The 6,000-nt window shown below is 37.5% G+C and overlaps 1 protein-coding gene across 4 annotated transcripts in view; it reads right to left on the bottom strand.

Moving 5' to 3' along the window:
* LOC107712491 (probable C-mannosyltransferase DPY19L3) overlaps positions 1–6,000 on the bottom strand; it is a 44,637-nt gene that overhangs the window by 20,061 nt on the left and 18,576 nt on the right. The window lies entirely within an intron of this gene.

The following is a 6,000-nucleotide window of genomic DNA, read 5'->3' as shown; positions in this document are numbered from 1 at the left end:
TCTGGTGGTTGATGGGCTTCTGGCAACATTAATTTCAGGAGAGAAGACAATTTTATAGATTTGAGTGCACAGGTTTGAGCGTGCACATCCAAGTGGGAGAAAGTGCATCCTGTTTTGTGCATTATATACTGTTAGAAGTGTTTTGTCCACATTTCATATGTTGTATAATTATATCACTAGGTAACAAAGATACATTAACAAAAAAAAAAAAAAAAAATATTTTAGAAGGGCCTCACTGATTAATTTTGCCTGGGGCCCCCACTGTATGTACCCCTCTGGACATGACATAACCAGACATCAGTCAGCAAAGTTTACTTGGGTTTACGCATATTTTTACGTGTATTGTACATTAAGTTCACACAGGACCTTGCATTTTTTCACTAATTAGTTGGTCCACCAGACAGCAACTCTGACCATGGATGTTGATTCACAGTAGAAAAAGAAATAGAAGATGCGGAACAACAACAAAATACTGGAGATGACCACAACAATAGAACCCCTTGAGTGAGGTGAATTAAGGTAACTCTAGCTTGAAAGAGCACAAACATTTTTATTGATTATAAATTCTGGAAAGAAAGAGCCAGACACTGAACAAAACTCTCAGTTTGTCAATGTTAACTTATATTACAATGAATTGGAAAAAGGGCAACATGAAATATGGTGGAATATATACGCCTTCCACGTAAAAGAGCCAGTCGCCAATTGCTAAAGTCATTGCTTCACTGCAGCTGCCAACAGAAGTTCTGGTTCCCACAGACATATGCGCAGTGGCTGGACCAATCTGGAATCTATGCTTTTTAATGGTGTTTGAGAATAAAATACAACACTTATAAGATGGTCGTTCATGTCAGTTTTTGTTACTGTTTAAATGTTATTTGGCAAACAATTTTTGGGAATTCAGTATTTCCCCATTCAAGTAGATGCAAGCTGGTCTTGATGTATGTCCAAAACAGCTGCCAGGTGAACTGACTTTCCTTGAACATCGATTCATGCATGCTATCAAATGGAGTATATTTCGAAAGGTTATGCATTCAGTACGCATAAACTAGCATTCACATCAAAACTGAAGTATACTGTGGGCTTTATAGTATGTACAGTACATAGATGGTACAGCCCCCCATTTTGGTTAACGAAAGTTAGTTTTTTCCAGATTTGTCTGTGTTCAATGGCAATTATTTGATTCCAACTGTGAGTGAAATCATAATTACATCCCTGGGCAATAAAGCCTCCCCTCCAGCAATATGTCACTCACATGAGATCACAGCAATTAGCAAAACACAATGATCCAATCAATTCCAGAAGGACAAATGAAGTCCCACCCTACAATTTTTTTATTCAAGAAGCCATTTCACTCAGATATACAGTATCACAATAGGGAAGAAAATATGATCGCAATTTTCATTTCATAGAGACTGTAAGGGAAAAAAAATCAAAAAATCAAAATTCAGCTTCAAATAATAATGAAATATTCAATTAATTAAAATTGACTATTTAAATGAGTGTTATGTATTTTTATATAATTTTATATGTCAAAATATCGCAACATGCTAAAGCCAGGTTAGAGCACAAAAGTCGGGTTCTAGATTAGGTAATTATATCCCATTCATTATCTCCATATGCGCATTGGCTGGACCAATCTGGAATCTATGCTTTTTAACGGTGTTTGAGAATAAAATACAACACTTATAAGATGGTCGTTCATGTCAGTTTTTGTTACTGTTTAAATGTTATTTGGCAAACAATTTTTGGGAATTCAGTATTTCCCCATTCAAGTAGATGCAAGCTGGTCTTGATGTATGTCCAAAACAGCTGCCAGGTGAACTGACTTTCCTTGAACATCGATTCATGCATGCTATCAAATGGAGTATATTTCGAAAGGTTATGCATTCAGTACGCATAAACTAGCATTCACATCAAAACTGAAGTATACTGTGGGCTTTATAGTATGTACAGTACATAGATGGTACAGCCCCCCATTTTGGTTAACGAAAGTTAGTTTTTTCCAGATTTGTCTGTGTTCAATGGCAATTATTTGATTCCAACTGTGAGTGAAATCATAATTACATCCCTGGGCAATAAAGCCTCCCCTCCAGCAATATGTCACTCACATGAGATCACAGCAATTAGCAAAACACAATGATCCAATCAATTCCAGAAGGACAAATGAAGTCCCACCCTACAATTTTTTTATTCAAGAAGCCATTTCACTCAGATATACATTATCACAATAGGGAAGAAAATATGATCGCAATTTTCATTTCATAGAGACTGTAAGGGAAAAAAAATCCATCCAAGATGGACAAAAAATTCAGCTTCAAATAATAATGAAATATTCAATTAATTAAAATTGACTATTTAAATGAGTATGTATTTTTATATAATTTTATATGTCAAAATATCGCAACATGCTAAAGCCAGGTTAGAGCACAAAAGTCGGGTTCTAGATTAGGTAATTATATCCCATTCATTATCTCCATAGTGAAATAGATTTTTTCTCAACGCTCATGAGCTCTGAGGCTGTTAAGTGATGGTATATATATGCTTCTTCATTTTGCATACAATACTGAAAATCCTTAAGACTATGCCAAGAGCAAAAATAGCAGATTTTAAATTGCATACTTATGGCCACTGAGATGAATGAGAATGCTAATGAATCGCTTTCTTCAGCTATCACAGACCTCCTTGGAGTCAAGTCTTCTGTGTGCTTCATGTAAGGAGCATTATAATAACAGAGTCACTGTCTGTGTACAACATTCCAAATCAAATCAAATCACTCATGCGGATGCTGCCTATATGGGTAGTAAACAGCAAGGCAGCTCACTAGGTTTCGAAGCAGTACCTGTCACTCTACACTATACAGCCGTCTAACAAAACCAGCTAATTCTCAAAAGTGGAAAAATTTACTTTCACACATTCACTATAAAATCATACACAGTGTCTAGTGTGTTGCTTTTAGCTCAAGATAAATCAAAAGATTGCTTGACAGGGATACTATCACAGTTGTAGTTGTTCACCCTCTCTCTTCACGTAGTGCCACAGTATGTGGTTTATTATGCAGTAAGTTCCAATCATGGTTAGAGGAGGCTGATACTGCCACTCTCCTCAATACGCTTTTCATGCTCCCCTCCCTTCTAGGCTGGTAATCTACATATAAAACAGGGCAGGCTTTGGCAAGCCAAGCACAGACATAAGTGTGAAGTGATCCCCGCTTAACTCTTTCATCTGATGGTTAATTAGCGTGTGGAAGCGGCTTAATGCCGCAGCGTCAGCCAAGGGAACTCACCCACTAATCCCTGACACAAATCGCATTTTCTTCAGGGAGAGATCACCTGTGTCACTGCAGCCCAAACATCTCACTCTTTCTCACACAATCACACGTATAAACTTGACTATGAGCAAGCCTTTTTTCCCCGCATGCAGTGAGAATGGTGTCATTGATGAAACCCTCTGTTGCCAACCGCTGGAGTCTCTCCAGCACCTAATGTCTAATTCATGACGTCCATCTTAAACCGGCCCAGTTCCAAACACAAGTACCTTCTGCCTTACGGCTGCAAATCTCATCCAATGAACAGAGTATTCACTACAGCTTTTATTTATATCCTTCACAGTACGCAATGGAGTGAAAGAAAGAGCACGAAGAAAGACATTTCATATTAGTTTGATCAAGAATTTGGCAATTTTATGGACGTTAAGTGCCGGTTTTACTTGTCAGCCCCCATGAAATTAAGTATATTGTGATTTCTATGGAGCCGAATGCTACATTTTGTTTCCCATCATAAACGGCATCATGAATAAATTATGCAAAACAATGCCTCACTGTTTTTGTTTTTACCATTTACCTCATTATGTGCATGATGTTGTCGTGTTTGTAATTTTCTTTGAGTTGTGTGTTAAGGTGTTAAAGACATGTTTTGTGTGAGAAACGTTACAGGAATAGTTCAAAATGAGTCTAAAAATAAAATGTGCTCAAAATGTACTCACCCTCAGGCCATCCAAGATGTAGATGAGCTTGTTTCTTCATCAGAACAGATTTGTAAGAATTTAGCATTACATCACTTGCACACCAGTGGATCCTCTGCACTGAATGGGTGCCATCAAAATGAGCGTGCAAACAGCTGGTAAAAACATCACAACAATCTAAAAGTAATCCACACGACTCCACGTCATCAATTAATGACTTTGAATGGAAAATCTGCGTGTTTGTAAATAACAAAACCATTAATGAAGGTTAATTCATTTTAACTATAAACCACCACATCTGGACAAAATACGAGTCTATAATCAATAATAACATTTACTCCAATGAAAAAGTCCATTCCCTGTTCTCCTCTCACAACAAAAACCACGATATATGTGTCTAGAACGGTTTTTGCTTTTAAACAGTGCTTTTTCTGTGTGTGCGTGTGTGTGTGTGTATACAGATTTCCCCACATAAAGTTTCGCAAGTCCTGAAAGTAGACAAAGAGAACCCAATCAAACAAATGAGACAAATATTTTCTTTGCCATTTATTATTCTGGAAAATGATTCAATATTACATGTGAGTGGCTAAAGTTTGTGAATCTCTAGGATTAGGAGTCAATTTGAAGGTGAAATTAGAGTCCATATGTTCAGAGGTGTTTTTAATCAATGGGTGTCAGTGCGTGCCGTTTTATTGAGAGAACAGGGATATATCAAAGTTTGATCATGTTTGTGGAAGCGTATCATGGCACAAACAATGGAGATCTCGGAAGACCTCAGAAAAAGTGTTGATGTTGCTCATCAGGCTGGAAAAGGTTACAAAACCATCTCTAAAGTGTCTGGATCTCACCTATCCACACTCAGACACACTGTGTACAAACAGAGGAAATTCAGGACCAATGTTACACTCCCCAGGAGTTCGTTGACCAACAAAGATCACTCTAAAAGTGAGATGTGTAATAGTCCGCAAGGTTGCAAAGGAACCCAGGGTAACCCAGGGTAGTCCATCATCAGGAGAACACTGAGCAACCATGATGTGCATGGCAAAGTTGCAAGGAGAAAGCCACTGCTCTCCAAAAAGAACATTGCTGCCCATCTGCAGTTTACTAAAGATCATGTGGACAAGCCCAAGACGGATGAGACCAAAATATAACTTTTTGGTTTAAATGAGAAGTGTTATGATTGGAGAGAAGAAAACACTGCATTCCAGCATAAGAAACTTATCCCATCTATGAAACGTGTGGTGGTAGTATCATGGTTTGGGCCTGTTTTGGAAAATGTCAGGACATCTATCTATGAACTGAGTCTCAAGAGAAAGTGGGTCATGCAGCAAGACAACAACCCCAAGCACACACGTTGTTTTATCAAAGAACAGCTAAAGAAGAACAAAGTTAATGTTTTGGAATGGCCGAGACAAAGTCCGGACCTTAATCCAATTGAAATGTTGTGGAAGGACCTGAAGCAAGCAGTTCATAGAAGGAAACCCACCAACATCACAGAGTTGAAGTGGCTCTGTACTGAGGAATGGGCTAACATTCCTACAAGATGTTGTGCAGGACTGATCAGCAGTTACAAGGAATGTTACCTGCAGTTATTGCTGCAAAAGGGGGTCACACCAGATACTGAAAGCATTCACATAAGCAATTCGCAAGATTCACATACTTTTGTCACATATCTAACACTGGATAATTTTTCTCAATAAATAAATGACAAAGCAAATATTTTTGTCTCATTTGTTTGATTGGATTCTCTGTCTACTTACAGGATATGTCTACTTTCAATATATATATATAAAGATTATGTTTTGGGTCATATTTATGCAGAAATATAGAACATTCTAAAGGGTTCACAAACTTTTGAGCAGCACTGTATATATTTCTCTCCTGATTCAAACAAGACACTTTTTCACTGGAGAAAGCAATATTTAGCTTTTGCTTCACAAGATGTTAATTGATGGACTGGAGTCATGTTCGATTACTTGTGGATTATTGTGATACTTTTATCAGCTACTTAAACTTTAATTTTAACGGCACCCATTCACT

The sequence above is a fragment of the Sinocyclocheilus rhinocerous genome, unplaced genomic scaffold (genome assembly GCF_001515625.1).
Source record: "Sinocyclocheilus rhinocerous isolate Xijiao unplaced genomic scaffold, SAMN03320098_v1.1 scaffold838, whole genome shotgun sequence".
NCBI classification, from domain to species: domain Eukaryota; kingdom Metazoa; phylum Chordata; class Actinopteri; order Cypriniformes; family Cyprinidae; genus Sinocyclocheilus; species Sinocyclocheilus rhinocerous.
Note: the sequence above shows the minus strand (reverse complement) of the source record. Positions and strands in the feature narration are given on the sequence as shown.